Source organism: Arvicanthis niloticus, chromosome 20, assembly GCF_011762505.2.
Source record: "Arvicanthis niloticus isolate mArvNil1 chromosome 20, mArvNil1.pat.X, whole genome shotgun sequence".
In the NCBI taxonomy this organism is placed as follows: Eukaryota; Metazoa; Chordata; class Mammalia; order Rodentia; family Muridae; genus Arvicanthis; species Arvicanthis niloticus.
The window spans coordinates 23,579,218-23,601,368 of NC_047677.1; the positions used below are offsets into that span (position 1 = coordinate 23,579,218).

At 40.4% G+C, this 22,151-nt stretch overlaps 2 pseudogenes; both read right to left on the reverse strand.

The window, feature by feature from the left end:
- Window positions 1–14,858: 14,858 nt before the first annotated feature.
- LOC143433744 (pre-mRNA-splicing factor CWC22 homolog pseudogene) lies at window positions 14,859–16,565 on the reverse strand (annotated as a pseudogene).
- On the reverse strand, window positions 15,446–20,479 carry LOC117724720 (pre-mRNA-splicing factor CWC22 homolog pseudogene; annotated as a pseudogene).
- Between the last annotated feature and the right edge of the window lie 1,672 nt (window positions 20,480–22,151).

Consider the following 22,151-nt stretch of genomic DNA (forward strand, 5'->3'; position numbering starts at 1 on the left):
TCCTTCTTTCTTTCTTTCTTTCTTTCTTTTTCTTTTTCTTTTTCTTTTTTTCTTCTGTTGTTCTTTCTTTCCTTCCTTCTTTCTTTCTTTCTACAATTTTTATCACTTTTTAATGATTTATTTATTTATTTTATGTCTATGAGTACACTATTTCTTTCTTCAGACATACAAGAAGAGGGCATCAGACCTCATTAAAGATGGTTGTGAACCACCATGGGGTTGCTGGGAATAGAACTCAAGACCTATGGAAGACCGGTCAGTGCTCTTAACCACTGAGCCATCCTCTCCAGCCCAAGCTATATTTCTTATACACAAAAGAAGGATAAGTTTACGTTAGCATCCATTCTGTTAGCCTGTATCTTTTTATAGGTCATCTGAGGTCATTGATATTGAGTCAATGAATTGTGATTGTTATTTCCTGATATTTTGTTGTTGTTGTTGTTACTGCTGCTGCTCTTCACGGTGGTGGTGTTGGGGTATGTGTATGTTTTCCCTTCTTTGCAGATAACAAGATTATTTACTACCTGTGTTTTCATGTCTATCATTAATCTCCTTGGGTTGGATTCTTCCTTCTATACTTTGTGTAGGTTTGTTTGTGTAGATAGATCAGGTTAGGGGTTAGGGGCTAGGATTAGGGTTAGAAATCCCCAAATAATATTTACCACAAGATGGCTGTAATTATGATTTGTGTCCAATGATTAAAATGGAATGGAAAGTAAGATGGTAGAGAGTACTCAGTAGTCCTGGCTCTGGTTCTTTCTAGAAAATGTCCTACTGTGCTTTCAGACACCTTTCCTTTAAAAAAGATGAAAGGGAGGGATTGTTCCAGTAACCCATTATTAGATGTGGAAGTTGAAAGGCAACATGCTGCTCCCTGTGGTGGTGCATGCCTTTAATCTCAGAACCCAACAGACAAGTCAGGAAGATCATAATGCCAAGACCCTTTCAGCTATTTAATGATTTGAGGCTAGCCTAAGCTAAACACTGTCTTACTTTCTCCTCAAATATTTTCATTGAAACTAGTTACAAAAGGTCTTATATGAGTACATACATCTGTACATATCCCTTTCTTCTTAATGTTTTTAGATGTGTTGTTTAGATGTTTAACATTTTAAATGCATTGGGAAAATGGGAAGAATTAATAATAAAATATTAAAATTAATTTCTGTGGGAGAATTTAAGTTTACTTTAGCTTTTGGGTTTTCTCTTTTGTATTTGTATTTCATCATTTTCTGTATTCAACATGGATTTCTTGTGCAGTTTAATCAAAAGCACACACACACATTCTTGGTTTAGTTCTATTCTCTCTCTCTCTCTCTCTCTCTCTCTATATATATATATATATATATATATATATATATATGTGTGTGTGTGTGTGTGTGTGTGTGTGTATGTGTGTGTGTGTGTGTGTGTGTGTATGTTTACCTTCTTGAGTTCTTTATATATTTTGGATATTAGCCCTCTATCAGATGTAGGGATAGTGAAGATTTTTCCCAATCTGTAGGTTGCTGATTTGTCTTATCGACTATGTGCTTTGCCTTACAGAAGCTTTCCAGTTTCATGAGGTCCCATTTATCAATTCTTGATCTTAGAGCCTTAGCCATTGGTGTTCTGTTTAGAAAATTCCCCCCTGTGCCAATGAGTTCAAGACTCTTTCCTACTTTCTCTTCTAGAGATTCAGTGTATCTGGTTTTATGTTGAGTTCCTTGATCCACCTGGACTTGAGCTTTGTGCATGGTGACAAATATGGATCTATTTTCATTTTTCTACATACAGACAGCCAGTTAGACCAGCACCATTTATTGAAGATGCTTTCTCTTTTTTATTGTATATTTTGGTGACTTTGTCAAAGATCAAGTGTCCATAAGTGTGTGGTTTTTATTTCTGGGTCTTAATTCTATGCCATTGATCAATGTGTCTGTCTCTGTACCAATATCATGTAGTTTTTAATCACTATTGCCCTGTAGTAAAGCTTGAGGTCAGAGATTGTGATTTCCCCAGCCATTCTTTTATTGCTAAGAACTGTTTTTGCTATTCTCTCTCTCTCTCTCTCTCTCTCTCTCTCTCTCTGTCTCTCTCTCTCTCTCTCTCTCTCTCTCTGCCTTTTCAGATAAATTTAAGAATTGCTCTTTCCAAGCCTTTGAAGAATTGTGTTGGGATTTTTATGGAGATTGCATTGAATCTGTAGATTGCCTTTAGTAAGATGGCCATTTTTACTATATTAATTCTGCCAATCCATGAGCATGGGAGATCTCTCCATTTTCTGAGATCTTCTATTTCTTTCTTGAGAGACTTGAAGTTATTGTCATACAGGTCTTTCATTTGTTTGGTTAGAGTTACCCCAAGATATTTTATATAATTTGTGGCTATTGCAAAGGGTGTCATTTCCCTAATTTCTTTCTCAGCTTGTTTATCATTTGTATAAAGGCTAATGATTTATTTGAGTTAATTTTATATCCAGCCACTTTGCTGAAGTTGTTTATCAGCTGGAGAAGTTCTCTGGTAGAATTTTGGGGGTTGCTTATGTATACTATCATATCATCTACAAATAGTGATACTTTTATCTTTGCCAATTTGTATCCCCTTGATCTCCTTTGTTGTCTTATTGCTCTAGTTAGCACTCTGAGTATTGTATTGAATAGATATGGGGAGAGTGGTTCTTGTCTTATCCCCGATTTTAGTGAGATTGCTTGAATTGTGTCTCCATTTAATTTGATATTTGCTGTTGGTTTGCAGTAAAGTGCTTTTATTATGTTTAGACATGGCCCTTGAATTCCTGATCTCTCCAACACTTTCAATGTGAAGGGATATTCTATTTTGTCAAATGCTTTTTCTGCATCTAAGGAGATGATGGTGTGATTTTTTTTCTTTGAGTTTTTTTATATAGTGGATTACATTAATGGATTTTCATATATTGAACCAACCTTGCATCCCTGGGATGAAGCCTACTTGATTGGGTGAATGGTCTTTTTGATGTGTTCTTGGATTTGTTTTACAAGAATTTAATTGATTATGTTTGTCTGTGTGTGCACACACACACATACGTGGACACACACTCACTAAGGCTCCATTGGGATGTCAAAGGACAACTTGTAGGATGTCGTTTTCTTCCTTTGCTTCTGGCTTGGCAATACACACTTACTAGAAGAGCCAGCTCAATAGAACCATCAAGAACTTTCTACAAAAGTCAGCTCCAAGATAATTGATTTCTTTATCATCCAGTATTGACCTTAAAATCTAACTAAAAAGCCCTTCAAAAAGATCCCGTGTAGAAAGCCATATAAGAGCAGAGTGAAAAGAAATATGTCCTCCCCTGTGGCTTTCTTGCCAAGATTTTACAGAGGCTACCATCACTTATAGATCACTAATATATCTCTAGATGCTGACTTGTTTTTAGTGTATTTTCTCATATTAATCCCATCTCCTTATCTTCTCAACCTCACAAACCTCCAACCTCCCCATTCATTCCTCTCTTATTGTTTTAGAAAAGGTCAGTCCTTGCAGAGATAGCAATCAAGTTGCAATGAAGCGAGGCAGATGCCTTCATATTGAGCCTAGGCAAGGAAACCAGTAGGAGGTCAAGGATACAAAAAAGCAAGCAAAAGCATCAGGAACAGTACCTGGTTCCTCCATTAGGAGACACACATAAACACAAACTATACAACTATAACATATAGGCAGAGGGCCTATGTGTAAAGCCATGCAGATGCCCTGATTGTTGGGACAGTCTCGGTGAGCCACTATGAGCACAGGTTTGTTGATTCTGCGGAGTTTATTGTCGTGTCCTTGACACAGCTGTATCCTAGATTCCTTCCTCCTCATCTTCAGCAGGATTTCTTGAACTCTGCCTGATGTTTGGCTGTAGGTCTCTGCGTCTGAGTTGCTGGGTTATGCAAAGACAGTTGGATTAGGCACAAATCTATGAGTATAGGAGAATATCATTCTACATCATTTCATTGATTTTTTCCAGTTGTGTTTGGTTCTAGCGTACTTCTCTGGGTCATCTGACATTTTATTTCTGTCTTTCAAGATAATGTCATGGCGTGTCCTCTTGTGGCCTTAAGCCGGAAACAATCTAGATGTCCCTGAACAGAAGAATGTATAAAGACAGTAAATTACATTTACACAAACAGAATTATTCAGCTGATAAAAACAATAACATCATGAAAGTTTCAGGCAAATGGATGGAATTTGAAAAACAAACCATCCTGAGCAAGATACTCCAGACTCAGAAAGATAAACATGGTATGTACTCACTCATAAGTGGTGATTAATTTAAAAGAGGAGTATGATAATCTTGTAATTTTATAATCTCCAGGGTGTGTTTCTCAATAATTTTCCACAGGACAAATAAGGATTGTGTGTTATAAAGTGTTATATATCAGTAAATAGTAAGATTGAAACAATGATACAATATGGTACTGATTGCATCATAAAGTGTTTATACATGGAGTAAATCACACAAACACACATAACTTTACTATGCCTGGAGCCTCCTGGCCTGGAGAGGGTAGTGGTGGAGGCGTGTAGTAGGACTCTGGTGATGACTTTAAAGTTTGAGGGTCTCAGGACATACTAGCTGTCTAACTGTACTGAACTGTTGATGATAACTTCTCAAAACTCCTAAACACTTTCTGGCCCTTTCAGAGGGTAAAAAGCTCCTGGCTTAGGCGTTGAAACCTGTATCCTAGCAGCTGAGGAAAAGTAATGAGCCTTTTGTTCTATCTCAGCAGGAACTGCTTGGCTCTAACTGACCCGTTCTCCCTCCCACTTGTCCAGGATGTCCAGGATCTCGCCTGACACTTGCAGCCGGTCCTGCCCACCACACTAATCTTGCTACTGCTCACGCTGCCACCGTGGCACACTTCCTTTTCTTGGTTCCAAGGATCCTCCTCAGGAGCAAAGGGTAGCATCTCCTCTTCAGGAGGACTCGAAAAGAATCTGCTGGTCCCCAGCACCAGCATGCATCCCCTCTGATGAGCTGGCTCGTGTGTGGTCTTCTTTGTAGGACCAGGACTCTCATTGGGTGACTGCTGACCTTGCCAATGGCGGGTACCTCAAAAGAGGGACCACAGGGCTCCCTGCCCACTGCTGGGGTGCAGAAAGAGAAGACAAACTCACCACACCGTTCCCTCTACCCCCACTGCTACCTTCTCTCCTGCCCCATCCCCCATCCCTGCACAGCCAATGTGGCGCTGCTGCCCTGTCACCTGTGGGGCTTCTGAATCCCCTGCAAAGGCAACAAGTCAATGGAAGTTCCCTAGCCTTGAGTGGAGGGAGAAGGTTGGGGGTGGGGGCAGGGTGGTTTGCAGGAAGCACGTGTTGGGGGCAGGAAGATGCTGAGGAGGCGTGCTGCACATGGGAGGCTGGCAAAACGCACCCAGCATAGGCATGGGTGATGTTCCCTACCCACGCCACTCTCATTACCTGGTAACAAATACTGCCAGGGCGAGGATTTTAAGACTCAAGTTAATCACGTAGAAGCAGCAGATAATGCATTTAAAAGAATCACTACACACACAGACACACCTACACACACACAGACACACACAGACACACACACACACCACACACACATACACAGACACATACACACACCACACACACATACACACACACATACATACACATCCATACATATACACACATACACACATATACACACACACACTACACACACACATGTACATACACATACACACACATACACACATATACACACATATACACACACTACACACACATACACACACAAATACACATACACACACTAAAAACACACACATACATACACTACACACACATATATACAGAGACACACACGCACATACACACACACATACACATATACACACCTACACACACACACACTACTTTCATTCTTTCCCACAGATCACTAACAAGTGAGAAAAGAGCGTGTGTGTTGCTTTTGTCTCTTTACGTTTCTTCTGATGAAACGACTTCTGAAGTAAGATGTGAACAAAACATGGGCTGAAATAGAAAATGATACATATTATACTAAATGTTGCAGCTCATGGAGTCAGCAGCCCAAATAAAAACTGTGACTTTTTCTGTACTTCTCATTGAGTGTAATGAATTTCAACATAATTTCTCCAAGCACAGGCACACAAGGTGTGGTAGTGACACACACCTGTAATACTTAGAAACTCGAGGCACGGAGGTCATGTGTGTAGCCTTTAAACAGAAAAAAATGAATAAATTATACATATAATTACATATAAATGACACTAGTAGTGAAAAAATGACTGAATTATACATATAGTTACATATACTTGTCACCAGTAGTGACAAAAATGAATGAATTATACATACGATTGCATATACATGACACCAGTAGTGATAAAATGAATGAATTGAGCCGGGCAGTGGTGGCACATGCCTTTAGTCCCAGCACTTGGGAGGCAGAGGCAGGCGGATTTCTGAGTTCGAGGCCAGCCTGGTCTACAGAGTGAGTTCCAGGACAGCCAGGCTACACAGAGAAACCCTGTTTCGAAAAACCAAAAAAAAAAAAAAAAAAAAAAAAAAAAAAAAAAAAAAAAAAAAAGAATTATACATATGATTACATATACATGACACCAGTAGTGATAAAAATGAATAAATTATACATACAATTACATATACATGACACCAGTAGTGATAAAAAAGAATGAATTATACATATGATTACATATATATATATGATACTAGGAGTGATAAAGAAAAGTAATCCAGTTTATATCTTAAACTGATTATGTTTAACCCTTCAAATATTCAGAAGTTTACTTCTGGAAATATATTTTATCCTATTTAGTAAAATAGAGACACTTTCCATTACTTTATTTAAAATATATATATACAGTAGTTCTTTTATTTACCTTTGTTTAGATAAGTTGGATGAGATACGTGATCTATGGGATATTTTGCCCTTATAAAGAAGTCCAGGTATATATATATATATATATATATATATATATATATATATATATATATATTACTTTCTCACTGAAACATTAGATAACCTAAAGGTTGTCTATTTTAAATCAATAATAGCCATTTTAACATCCAGATAATGTTGCCAACAGCACTCTAAGTTGTTAGTTATGGTCTTTCTTCCCCCTGATAATTCACTGTGTGATCCTAGCCAGATCAATTACCTTTCTTAAACTTCAATTTCTCTCCTCTGCAAGGAGGATAAGAATGATTATCAGTTTTATATTCACATCCTAGAGCCTAAAATAAGTATTACAGATGCTGAGCATGAATTTGGAGAAAGTGTTAATGATCTCTTGGGTGAAAATGGCTTTCGGTCAGAGCTCAAAAATACTTGTTACTGATGGAAAGATGTAAAGAAAAAATATTGAAGCTGTGCACATGAGTCATTGGCAGAGTGTTTTTCTCAGAGTAAATGAGACCCTGGGTTCAACCTGTAATGTGGGGGATGGGGTAATAGAAGAAATTTATTGGGCCTATTTGTATCTTGGTGAAAAGGGCAGTTTCAGTTATTGACAAAGAGTTGTTTAATGCCTCAGTGTTGCTGTCCAGTAAGATATTGAAAAATTTTTGCAGTGAAATCCATGCATCAACAGTGCTATGAACTACCTCACATGACAAACATTTTAAGGTCTATTCTCAATTTTATTCAGTCAACTGTATTTAATGCAATGAAGAAGAAATAAATAATAATACTTCTATAGTTTCAGGGTCTTTTGACTAGAATTTTGAATATCATGAATATTTCTAATTCACTGGTTTTCCCAATACATGAAGCTCATATTCAGTCAGGGCCAATTTGAATTTTCTTGCCATCATTAACATAGTATATTTAAAAAGTGACATGAACCAAAGCCACTGAGGTTACATTCTGAACAGCAAAAGCCCCTTTGTACCTGAACTGGACCAGCAATAGCTCCATGTCCTAGAAGAAATTGTTAAGTTTCATATTGCTGCAACTTAGAAAACATGTGGTATCTTCAGTATGCATCCATGGGTAATTTAGTGACACAAAAATAAATATTAACTTTCTCCAAACATGTTATTTTGTCATTATATAGCCTGACCAAAAAGTAGAATGTTTCCTTCTTATTTGCATGCTTTAGGGCAAAAATTATAGGATGTATCATTGTCACTATTATATAGAAGAAGAGAATCAGATCTTATTTCAACAGTATATTTCTTATGTTTCCCCAGCATGCCCCGTCTTTCTGTTCCTTAATTGGGTTCTAATCAGTTTTCATTTCTTTCTATTCTCTTTCTTCTTGTTTACTAATCTCCCCAAACCATAACACATGTAATGCTATTGAAAATTTTTCACGGAGACTATATGATTTTAGGTTAAATTTCTTTTTCTTTTTTTTTTCCCCATTAGACAAGGCGGGAGAGTCACATGGGAAGATCTTTTTTTAAAAAAACAATTATTTATTATATATGAGTACATGTATCTGTCTTCAGACACACCAGAAGAGGGCATCAGATCTCATTACAGATGGTTGGGAGCCACCATGTGATTGCTGGGATTTGAACTCAGGACCTCTGGAAGAGCAGTCAATGCCCTTAACCACTGAACCATCTCCAGTCCAGGTCCAATTTCTTATGGGTAAGTAGGTACCAGGACTGTCAGCCACATAAAACTTGAGTATTTCTCTAGGATAGATACATGTGTTACAAATACAGATGAAAAAAATTGGTTAAACTTAGCTCATAGGTGTTGGCATATCCTAATTGTTCCAGTGAAGAAATGAGCAAATACATCATTAAAACAGCCATAATCTTATACTGAACTGTCCCTGGATGCTTTGCCTCCTTAGGACATAGTCTAAGGAAAGGAAACAAACAAACAAAAACCCCACATGGCTTTTTAAACTGTTAAACTTTTATCTAAAGTAAAATAGAAGAATACCTCCCCTAACTGCTACATTTATTCTTTTAGCAAAACAAATTAGGTCTTAGTTGAAATGTGGGCTTCTTTAAAGGGTACGGAAGCATGAATATTTCCAATAAAGAATGATGTCTTGAGCTTTTAATGAATAATCAGAGAACACACAAAACTAGCATGAAAATGATTTGCCTCAACCACTTACAAGCTTTTTGCTAAGGGTTCTTGGTTTGAAATAGTTGTTCATGTCTGCAACCATGCCACCTTAAAGGTGCCTAGTGTCATCAGAATAGCTCCTCATTTCCCTCTTGATCTCCCCTTTGTCTAAGATTCTACTCTCCTTAGTTCACAAATTTGGCATCTATATTTTGTTCTTTCCTAATATTATATGAAGACTTACTGTTTTAAGTAAGGAATTTGTAAAATCCTTAAAAAGAAATATTTTTCTTTAAATTTATAATAATAAATTGAGAAAAGAACTACTATTAACATAAAATTGTTTTTTAAAAAGTCCATCTGCATACTAATCCAACCCAATTGAATACATATATATATATATATATATATATATATATATATATATATATATATATATATATATAGTGGGGAGCCAACAGAAGGCAGCTATCATCCTTGCAGCCATCCTGAGCCTTATACCCTGATAAGAGACTTGATTACATTAGCCTACAACAGCTGTGCACAATCTGATAACATCTTGCTTTAGATACCCAGGATTTTCCCTTGGGTGTGTGAGACTTAAAGGTGTGTGACTTAAAAGCATGACTTAGAGATCAGATTTAGAGACAAGACCTAATGGAATGATTAAAGGCGTGGCTTAAAGGCATGGCTTAGAAGTGAGACATATAAAAGGCGAGAGGCAGACAGAAAAGAGAAACAGAAGAGAATCAGACACTACATTAGGAATTAGGAAGGGGGTAGAAGACACTTGAGAGTACCAGACAACAGACACAGTACAACTTGGAACTAAGAATTAGGTTAGAGAGTACAAGTTGGAGTAGGAATTAGGCATTTGGCACTTAAAGGAAGAACTTGGAATTAGACATCAGGCACTTAGCACTTGGAAGAAGTAACTTGGAACTTGGAGGCACTAGGGACTAGGGACTAGAAACTCAAGACTAGGGACTTGGAGAGAAGAAGAGAGACTGAAGAATAAATGGGATTGAATCACACTCTGTCTGGTCTCCATTCTTCGAATCCATCCTCACTCTCTCTCTTGCTGAACCCCAACCTTTGGATCTGAGCATCATGGGGTAGTGCAGTTCTCAACATTTCTGGCCCCCAAGCGTGGGGCAGCTCGGTCCACGACAATATATATATATATATATATATATATATATATATATATATATACATACATATTCACTTATTGACTCTGGGAATGCTCTCAGATTTACCTCTAAAATTAGAAGAGATGGATTTCAGTCATGACTCACCAGAGCCTGATGATACCTCATTCAATGTGTCTTCTTTATCAGAGAAAAATGTCTCAGACAGTTTGTGATTGGGGGTAGAGGACTATGATATAGTCTGTTGTCCAGTCTAGCAGGGCATTAAACAGGAGTCCAGGGAGGTCACCTGAAAGAGTGTGTGTGGGGGGGGGGGGGACAGGCAAAGATGCTGATCAAATCATAATTTTTACTTTTTTCACAAAGGGGTTTTATACACAAAAATGCAGGATGTGAGAAAGGGGATGATGCAGGAACGTAAGTGTTCAGGGGGAGTACAGATATCTTCCAGAACAGTGTGTCAGCTGGGTGAAGGTTCAGGGAACAATTCACTATGACTTTACCTATGATTCACTTGTCCTTATTTAAGTTGGTACTATCCACCAAGGTTACTTATCTACAAGGTCTATGACTAGAGCCTGGCAACTGTCCACCAAAGCTGTTTGTTTACAATATCTTATAGCTATCTGTTTCAGTGTTTTTTCACAGAGACCTGAGACTTTGTGTGAGCAGGCTGACTTAGGCCTATGGCTAATTTTAGGCCTTCAGTGTATAAGCAAAGCTGCCCCGGCAGTCTGTTGGTTGTCTCACAACTGTGTGTTTCAAGATAACTGTACTATGTTTCCCAAATATTCTTCAACTAGAAAAACACATTGTTAAAACAGACACATGCTGCAAAGGAATGATAAGATATAATGGCTACAATACAAAAAAATAAAAATAAAAAACATGTAAAATGCTGGGCCGTGGTGGTGCATGCCTTTAATCTCAGCACTTGGGAGGCAGAGGCAGGTGGATTTCTGAGTTCAAGGCCAGCCTGATCTACAGAGTGAGTTCCAGGACAGCCAGGGCTACACAGAAAAACCGTGTCTTGAAAAACCACACACACAAAAAAAAAAACATGTAAAGTAATTAAAATGGCTTGTTTTTAAAACATATAAAATCCTAGAAATTTATATTTGTTTTTGACAAACTCAACTATGAAATTTATCATATCTGACTTCAGAAAGGGTTTTGCTTATTCTTTAAGAAGAATCTCAATTTTATCCAGAAATATAAAAGTAAGCATATCTCAACGTTGCTGAGTTGCAGACACTTGGTTAGTTTTATTTTTGTAGCCATCACAACTTTGTTCCTACTTCATTTTCTTATCATTCATATGCATTTTTACTCAGGAAAGCAGGCTAAAAACGTAAAACAGACCTAATGATATATATTTAACCTGGATGAATCCTGGGATTTATTTTTCAACTCCTATGAGAATTTGACCTAAGATAATGATTGAAAATTGCAGTGATTACTAGGATGAAATTGTAAGCTATTTGGTATTCCCTGACACTGGGGAGAGGGAAAAATCCTCTGAAAAGTTGACTCATCGTCAAAATGTCAAAGCATTTAAGTACACAAAAACTGTATTTCATAAAAACCACTTTTAATCTCCATTTTTTTATACAGTATATGATAATTATTGATGATTCATATTCTACCATATAGTAAATTTATATAATTGAGTCAGACAAAATATTGCACAAATACTTCAAGTTTACCAACACTTATATAATATTTTTCATATCTTAAAATTTGTGAAACAAGAAATCAAAGTATGCCACTGATATTTGGTTGTTTTTATTTCATTTTAGACATACAACTTTGCCACAAAGTTTACCTCATTTTTGTTTGAGGCCTTCACAGAGCCAACAATAATGTGGGGAGAAAAAGAGTTATAGTATTTGATTGTAAATTAAAGTCCTCTGAAACTTCGGAATGGTGGTCTATGAATAGACACCTAGAATAGGCATAGTACCCAGTTGTTACTATTAGTAAGAACCAAATAGCAGCACACTATAGACATCTTTTTTCATCTTCTCTTCTGGAATAAAAGATGGTATTACTAAGATCTGTAGATGGGAAAATACAAGTTTCGGCCTACACTCACAATGTCATATATTTGTAACTAGGTATTGTGGAACTATATTACACGTTTGAATTTTTATCTATTCCTGAGAGATGCGTGAAGCATCTGGATGACTGTTTCAATTGTCAAGTCTCAGATTTGTTTAAGTTTCTTAACTGCAGCTATTCTGATCTCAGAATTTACTGACACCAATTTATGAAAGGTTCCTTCTCATCGATGTATACAAGTAAAGTTCATCGATGACCATTCAGTTCATCAAACCTTTGTTTTTACACTGTTACCACGGAAGCTCTATGGCTTTGTAGTCAGCTCAACATGTCCTTTAACTGAGAGTCATGTGGTTCTTTGCAAACAACATCTGGTATTCTTTGCTGACAAACCAAATTCCATTCAGGGAAAAGGCCACTGAGCAACAGAAACTCAAACATTAAGATTAAGCTCTTAGATCACATAAATTTCTCCATAAAATAAGAGTCCTCCCTATATACAAAAAATACAGAAACCATTACTTTATGATATGGGGGATTAAGGCAAATTCTCCTGTAGCCCTAGCTATATATTCCTGATATAGCTGAGGATGACTTTGAGTCCTGCTATTCCTACCTTGGTTTCCCTAATGCCAGGATGGCAGATGGGCCCCACCAAACCTAAGTACCATTTCTTTTAGTATGAGCACTTTTCTAGTCTCAAATCTCTCTGTGATCTTTAAAATCATTGAGTTTCTCTTTAAACTTAAACTGCTTCAGTTTACGACTCTTCCTAGTTCATTTTCATTACAGAACAAATGCAGGTGAGTCTTTCCTATGTGTTTTAACACACACAATTTTATTTTTCACATCTTATAGATGTGTCACTACATTTAAAAATATCCTGGAGCTCTTGCTATAGAAAAGATGCGGTGGCCAGGCAGTGGTGGTGCACACCTTTAATCCCAGCACTTGGGAGGCAGAGGCAGGCAGATTTCTGAGTTCAAGGCCAGCCTGGTCTACAGAGTAAGTTCCAGGACAACCAGGCTTACACAGAGAAACCCTGTCTCGAAAACAAACAAACAAACAAAAAGATGCTGTGGTAGACACTGCATTTTAAAGTAATTTATGGACTATAAAAAGAATTATTTCAGCTGGGTACTAGAACATTTAGTCATAACTCTAGAACAAGGTAAGCTGAGGAAAGCTGGCCTTCAAAACACAAAGAAACATTTTCTGTTAACCTTTTTATGTCTATTAATACAAGTTTTTCAACTAGTAGTTATAATTGATTTAAGAATCCTTACAGATTATTCTTAGAAAGAATCTTATATCTGTAATTTTGGGAGGATGGATTTATTGTTCTATTATTCCTACTTAAAGTTTCATTAAAAGAGAAGCTATAGATCCTAACAGTCTGGTTAGGACCACTTTTATCCCTGGTGTTTTTCTTCTAGCCACAGGATTATATCTTTTATGAACATAGAAATTGAAATATTTAAAAATACTAAATGGCAGTGTTGTTTTGGGGTTTTATTGTTGTTGTTTTGTTGTTTTGGTTTTTTTTTTGTTGTTGTTTAACATTTGTTTCTTTTATTCCTAAAACATAAAACCCCCTTGTTTAATCTCTTTTCTTTATGATTTTACACAGAGGACCTTGAGATATATCAGTTATAAAACCTGTCAGAAAAAAAACATTTACAAATTACAAAAATTTACAATTAGGTCCTTTATATAAGAATTCTCTAAAAAATCCATCAATGTAAAAAGACATTGGATCATATGTAAGGCATGTCCAGTTGTCATTAGAATAATTTTTGTTTTGCTGGAGACTTTTCTCTCTTCCAGGCCTGGCTTGTCTTTGACTCTCAAGAATGTTCAGGATATCTGCTAGGTTTTTCTCAGCATGTCTCAGCACTATTCTGATACCTGTCGTTATCTTCTTTATGATCATAATGCATTCTACTCCTCTCCATTGAGTTGGAGTGATCGTTTATTCTAACATCATCACTGTCTTGATTTCTGGTTCTTTTTTTCTTGTTTCAAAAAAAGAAACTCTTCTTTCTCCCTGCTTCTTCTTTGGCTCTCCATGCTTTTCTTGTGGCTCTCTGTGTGAGCCTTGTAGAGAGGCCATTGCCAGCTCTACTGTAAGTATTCTCATGGCTTCTGTCTTCCATGTGTTTTGCTAGGGGATCTTGCCAGTCTGCATCTGGTGATTTCTGAGTCCTGTATCTTTTGGACCAAGCTCTGTCAGTCCTTCCTTCCTGGTGCCTTTGGTCCTCCCTGCCTCCATCTCAACTCCTGTCACTTTCCTGGTGGCCCCTGGCTAACTTATCTACTTCTTTGCCTCTGGCCTTCCCTTGTCTCTTCTTTTTTGCCCTTCTAGCTGAGACAGAGCCCTGACTGCTGGAGGAGAAGGAGGGGGAAGAAGGAGGAGGAAGAGAGGGAAAAGGAGGAGGAGGGGGAAGAGGAGGAAAGGGAGGATGAGGAAGAAGTGGAGGAGGAGGAGTCAATTGCTTCACTGGACAACACTGAGCTGCTCTCCCTGCTTTCAGAAGCTGAGTCAGAGAAATCAGGCACCAAGGAAGATGCTGAAGATGAAGATAAATATGAAGATAAAAATGAACATGAAGATGAAGTCAGGGCTGGCTTCTTTTGCTCACCTCTGGTTTCTGGCCTACAAATGAATAAACTTTTTTCAGATGTTCTGGAAGTTTGTCTGTCAAACCCCTGAAACCTATGGATGTGAAGAAGTTAATGGCAAACTGAGTGTTGTGTGGGTTGTCTGGGGGAAACAGTCCTTCACTGAATGGCTGAAGAGTTTCATCCTTTAACCTTGCATTCAGTTTAGGAAGACCCGTGTAGTCACACAGTTCCTGGAAGAATATTGTGACAAAAATCTGACTAGATGATGTCATGGTCTCTTCACTCAGCTTTATACATCCGAGAACATTCCACAGAAGCTAATGTGTATATAAGAGGTGAGCATGTCTTAGCAGCATTTCTTAGCTTCTTCATCTCTAAGCAATGGATGGTGTTGTGCTGTTCCTTGAATACACTTTCAAATGATTCCATGTATTCTTTTTCAGCACAAAAAAACACCCAGCTAACAAGCCAAAAAATTTTGCATAAGTCTTTTGTTGGGCACAGCAGTCAAGTATCATGCTGCAGAGCTCCTTTGTTTGGCTCTGAGCAGTCTCCATCTTCAGCAACTTGTGTGCACATTCTTCAAAGTCTAAACTTGACTAAATGGCAAGATAGATTGTACGGCGGAATGAGACTAGGTTGATTTCTGTTCGGTCATGAATAATTACTTTTCATCCTCCTTCCTTTCCTTCTTCCTCCTCCTCCTCCTTTCCCTCCTTCTTCTCCTCCTCCTCATCCTACTCCTCCTTCTCCTCTTCACTACTTCAGCTTCTTTGTCTGTTATTGAATCACTGTCTGCCTCATCCAGGATTTCCTTTTTAATAGACTTGTACTTCTCTTCATTCTCCATAAATGAGGATCCATCTTGAAAACTTTAAGGACATCTTCTGGATTGTAGTCATCCTCCAGGGGGAGCATATGTGTAAACTTGATTCCACTAAATCAAGTCCTTCCAGAATGAGGTGGTCCTTGAATCCAACCCTCAACAGCAAACATCACTTGATGTAGGGTCATGAAGATATATATGGTTTGGTCTCCCCGGTAGAGCACTGGGTTTGAGATAGCCGGAGCCTGTGAGGGACGGTACATTTCTCCCCAGACTCCTCCATGTGGCCCACATCCTCATTAATCTGTGCCTTGCAGACACGTTTGGCTCAGTAGCTCCTCCTAGAGGGATTTTTCGTCACCATCTACAGCTACAGGTAGAGGGCGTGACTAACAGGTCTCCGCCTTGAGATTTCCATATTCATGGGTTATCTATTCCTTCCCAGTTCTTCCTCTATTCCCCTCCCTATTTAAGCCAGTTCCCCCAAGTTTTTATAAGGGGTGCACACATCCAGACTCAACCATCATCCATCATGCCATTAAAGCCTATAAAACTCATGGACATTCTTGTGTCATTGGGGCCATAAAGAACCATGGAGAAGGCCTTTAAATTAGCCACTGTAGCCGCAGCCACCATGCCTAACTTCCCACCTGGAGGAACTTTCTGTGTTTCCAGCCACCTTTCTCACAACTTCAATCATGCACTGGACTCTTTTGTCAATCTCAGACTCATGTAGAGTGTCTCTCAGGTGGTCAAAGATGGCATTGATTTCCCTTGGTGACACTTGGGTTAATTTGCATCCACATTCCTTGAGGAAGCTGATAGCTACTTCAACACTGTCATCTGTTGGTCTCTCTAGGAGCAAAGTGAGCATATCCAGGCACAGAACCTCATGTGCCACATTTTGGTTTATAAGATGTGCCACATGTTTGGAAGCAGTCAGGCAAAGTTGCTTATCATTCCTTCGATATCATTTCCGAAAATTCAGAATTAGACTCTTGAGGACTAACTCTCCAGTCTGTGGGAATTCTGAGTTGATGATTGCCACCAAAGCCGCATAAACATGAGGGAAGATTGGAGAAGCACTCTGTCTTGCAGAACAGATCTGGACAGCAGTCCTCTCCCTCTGCCGATGTTCTCCTGAAGGAGCTCTTGGATAATAATACTGATATTGGAGATGTTGACTTCGTTGATGAGACCATTGATTGATTTCTTCAAAAATCAATTCAGAAATATTTACTACTTTGTTGTAGTAAATATTTAAAAAAAAAAAAAACAGCTGCCAATGAAGCCAACTATCTAAGCTGCAGCAGGTCTGCCTAGTTCAGCCATGTGTCCAAAGGCCACGTGCACACCTCAGCTAGACACAGCCAGCTAGAAACACCAGCCTTACCACCCACAAGACACCAGCATAAGACATGGCTTTGCCAATCTTCCATGCTGTCTCTGCAAGGCTGGGCATTGCCCAGACTATCCCAGCAACCACATGAGCTCAGTACAGATGAGACAGTAATGCTTAGATTATCCAAAGGCTTATATATTTAGTAATGATCAATAACAAGATGCCCTTACATTCAGAGGTATAACCCAATACCCAACCTAGATATAGAGCCTTCCAGCTCATCTTCTGGTACGCTAAGCTGTTTCTATCTGTAATCTGTTCCTGCATTATCCTGAGCTTTGTGGGAGGAATATATACTCCCCCAGTGTATATGAGCAGCAGATCCAGCTCATCCATCCTCTTCTTCTTTAATGCGGGTTTTTCCTGAGTAGAACTTGAGGTTATTCCTCAGTCTGGGCTACTTCTTTTAGGAGATGGGGATTTCCAGGACCATTTCCGATGATCTGCATCTCTGTCTCTTTCCCTGCATTTCTCTCTGTCCCTATGTCATAATTCCACGGTGTTATCATAAGAGTATCCTCTTCTAGAATGCTCATAGTTTGACCAACTGTGATCAGAGTGGTCTCTGTCCTGGGAAGAACATTCTTCTTCTGCGTATCTGTCTTCTGGGGAGGAGCTCTGGTGGGATGACCTGTGGCTCTCCCTTCTGTTGTGACCAGATGACTGTCTCAGGTGTGCCACACTCCTCTTTAAACATCTTTAAAAGAGAAAATGGGAAACAGGATCTCAGTGTAATCTACCAGACATGAATGTCATGAACTTGCTATGTGGACCAAGCTGATCTTGAGCTTACAGGAATCTACCTATGTTTTTACCCTAAGTATTAAAGTCAGTTTTCAGTCAATATGCCCAGCTGTGAAGAGTCATTTTGTGGTTGTGGTGAACAACTTTGCTTATCATTTACCATGTGTAAGGAGCAGGTCCTTAAAAGGACCAACTCCATATTTGTAATAGGAAAGAAAACAAGTTTGAAATGAAGTTGTTTTGAAGTGCTGTGATAAGCAGAAGTTGTTTTGAAACCTTATGAATCAAAATATTTGTGCACAAAAACAAGTTGTTTTGAATAAGTATGATAACCAGCTGTAATGAAGTCATAGCCCCACAGATAACTCGACACATCTGGTTATCTGCCATGTACATCAGAAGTAACCCTAATTCAAGCATAAAAAGGAGCCCTTGGCCAGAGCACTTCATCACACTGGTAGCCATGACTGGCTAGCGTGATCCTCTATCCAGGCCTCCTCTATAGCTGAGAGACTGAGCACTCTTTGCCCGATCATGAAGCTGAGAGATGGAGCAGTCTGCTGCATCTGATCATCAAAGCAGCAGCCAAGAGACCAATGCTCCTATCCTTGAGGTCAAGCACTCTCTGGACCCGAGCTGCTGGAAGCTGCAGAATGCCCCTATCTTCTTGGTCAAGCACTCTCTGGACCTAAGCTGCTGGAAACTACAGTCATAGGGACTCAGGTTGTATAACTCATGAAGAATAATGTACTTACTGCTATGTTTACTTCTTTGTTGATTACCAACTTATTATTTGTGTACTGACATTGATAGAGTCAATGCATAGGAAATGTGGCAATCCCTCATTGTTACAATAGCTTTAGCATTGGTGATAATATATTGTTTGGTGTGCATTATTAAAGAGCAATTAAATATCAAACCTCTGTCTCTGGCATACTCTCTCCCCTCTTGGGGAACCAACCATCTCACAGTCAATCCTGTATATGATTCCTGAGTGGAAAGGACTTGTCACTCCTCTCCCCACAGGAACCCTAAAACCTTATCACAACCTGCTCACTACAAATAACAGACTGGACTCTCGACACAATGAGTCAATTCTTTCTATGTAAATGAGAACATATCTGTAGCATCTGGTTGCAACTCTGATTGGCTGTGTGATTTTGACATTTTTGTTGCTCCAATTTTCTAGGTCTCTGAGTGTTTTGCCTGTTGATTGGGTAGGTAGATCATGAGATTGTCAGGAATGGACAGAGTCCAGAAGACAGCTTTGTCTATTCCAGTGGGTGTACTGGTAGTAAAATCCAGATACTCTGCAAGAACGTCAAGTGATTTGAACTGCTATGATATCTCTCTAGCTTCTTCCTCTATACTTTGATCTTTCTGTAGTCTCTCTGACTCCACTTGTCATAACAAAAATTCTTTCATGGTTACAACATCTATTTTTAAGACATGAAGCAAACCAACCAAACTAACTAACTACCCCCAAAGAACATCCCTGGAATGCTGGGCTACTCCAGAAATAATTATGGCTCTACATCCATGTCGGGCCATGAAGGGTATCCTGGTTCTTGGTTTGTGGGTTCTGCCACACAACCAGAACCCAGGCTCCTGACACAAGGTCTAATCTCCATTAAGACTGTGCCCTTCAGTCAGTAGGACACAGGTGGGCATGATAAACAGGCCTCAGGGCCTAGATAGATTTACATACTAATGAGATACCTGAAGGCCAGAAGGTGAAGTCAATTAAGCATTCCTCCCCAGCCCCTCCCCCTCTTCCCCTCCCTATTTAACTCAGGCCCCGCTCTGGGTTTTATGGGGGGTGTGCATCTGTAAGCCTCGAGTTATTTTCTCACCTGCAAGAAAACACATGGGCCACACCAGGATCCTCCTGCAACAAACTTTATTATACCATGAAGAGGAAAGACAAAGGAGCCCGAGCAGTGCCAGCTTAAATAGCCCTTAGAGTGGCGTGTACATATTTGATTGGCTGTTTGCCCATTACTCATACTATGTCCTGTGTGAGTAGCGCGCCCCTAGCCCCAGCGCTTACATATGGAGCTATCTGCCTGAGACGGATGTGAGCTGCATCCTGAGACGGAGCCGCCATCGAGCCCGGCAACTAGCAGTTTCGCCTCTCTGCACTCTCCCGGCTGCCAGATCGCGTGTTCCCTCCCCCGCAGCCCAGGGCCAGAGTCCCGGAGCCAGGCCTGAGCCTGGCCTTGTGGTTCTGCTGGTGGCTTGCTATTAAGGCTTCTGCCACCAGAGGGCGCGGCTCACTACATGCATCCAGATCCATCCACCATCCATCATGCCAATAAACCGGTTTGGGAAACCCATGGACTTCCTCGTGTGTTGGGGCCGTCCCATGAGGAGCCGTGGAGAGGCCTTTAGTGAGCAGCCGGGCCTAACTTCCACCTCAAGAAACCCAGGGCATTCCCAGCCAACTATCCACAGCCTGGCATGAGGAACCCTGTGGATTCCCCAGCCATTTTTACCTACAGCTAGCAACCAACGTGGACCACGAACACCCGCACATCTACAAGAACCTTCCAGGCAGAGTCTGCTAAGCAGGTATACTTCCCGTGAGGCTTGGCGCCAGAGCTCTCCCTTCTCAGTTCGAGCTGCGTGCTTCTCACCTCCATCCTGCCGGGCGTCCAAAGACCCCCAAGATGGTGGCCAATCTCGGCACATGGACCTATTGACATGCACCCCCACAGTCTCTGTCCTGCTGCGTGCCCACCCCCATAACAACTGGAGCCGAGAATGGAGATTCTCACTGAGAGCCCTAAGCCTACCTCTGCTACCCTGAGAGATCCACCCCTGAAAAAAAGACAGCTCGACCAACCTGAAAAAAGACAGCTCGACCAACTTGGGACTCGATCACCCATGCAACCAAGCAAGTACAGTAACCTTTCTTCTACGGGGTGCTGCCAGAGCCTCTTTCTTCTCCCCTCCCCCTCATTTCTCTCAGCTGTGGGCCCTCCGGTCATGCTCCCACATGCCCCTGTCTCAGTCCTTTCTCGGCCTCTTGGTGGTTCAAGAGCCCAAGGGCTTGAGACCAGTCAGACTCTGGTCACCTCCAGGGATCCCCAATCCAAGAGCTTTGCACCCCCTTGGAACCAGACTGAGACTTCCCCACACCAGGTGGGGCCCGCCGTGCTCACATGGTGCCCTGAGTGGAGTGAACTTAGTCATGACTCCCATGCTCCAGTCTCTGGAGCCGTGGGAATCACAACAGCCCAACAAGATTCAAGAAGCCATTCCTGCGCCCACTTGCAAGCTAATCATTCCCCACCAATTCAACCAAGCTAGCCACTTCTGCTTCTGCCACACTGAGCCACAGTTCCAATCGACTGAGCTGTGACAGATCATGGACCCACAAGACAATACAGACTCATGCCCATGCACGAGCCTACATCATTCCCTACAGGTGGTAGAGGACACAGGCAGAGCCAGCTCCAAGAGTCCCCCCCCCCCCCCCGTGATGCCCACAGAAACCTCTCCACAAAACTCCAGGACAGTGAGTAATCCCAGCCTAGTTCACAAGACTAAGCAGGTGTCTTTCTGTCTCCCTTCTTTCTCTCTCCACGTTCCTTGCTAACATCTTCTAATTCCTAGCTACCACTAGCTCCTGCCTAGTTATAAAAGACTAGGTCCCTCTCTTTCTCTCTCCATGTGTTCTTAGTGAGCTTCTCTGCTTTAACTCCTCTCCCTTTCTCTTTCTCTTTCTCTCTGTCTCTCCCTCTCCACATGCTCTCCAGGCCAAGGGCAAGATGGTGGACTCCATAGCCTCCACTTTTCCCATCCCCCCAGCTCTACAGAGAGGGCTCCTTCACAGCTAACAACTGTCTTTCAGGACACAGCGCCTGCTGTAACCCTCATTCTAAGACTCTTTCCCTTGGCCCCTTTTGTTTTAAACTCTCAAGAGCACTGACTTCAGTCTTTTGTGCTGCTTGCTAACATAGGTTTCTTTCTCTCTTTCTCTCTCCCTACTTGTTCTCCAACACGACAAAGATGGTGGCAACTTCCTAATTTTCGCTGTCTGCCCCTCCCCCCCAGGGGTGCCTGCTAGCTTTTCAAGAGCACTGACTCTAAACTCTAGTCTCCAGTGTTTCTTTCCCCAGGGAGACACACAGCCTGCTAACATAGGCTAACATAGGCTTTTCCTCTTTTTCGTCATGTGTCATAGGCTGCGACCATTTAGTTCAGCCAGTTTGCCTGAAAAGCAACAGGGTGGGACCCTGCTTGCTACCCAGCCCTGTGTTCCTTATCCAGCCTATGCTTCCCCTCTCTCTCAGTCATTTGCAGCCAACT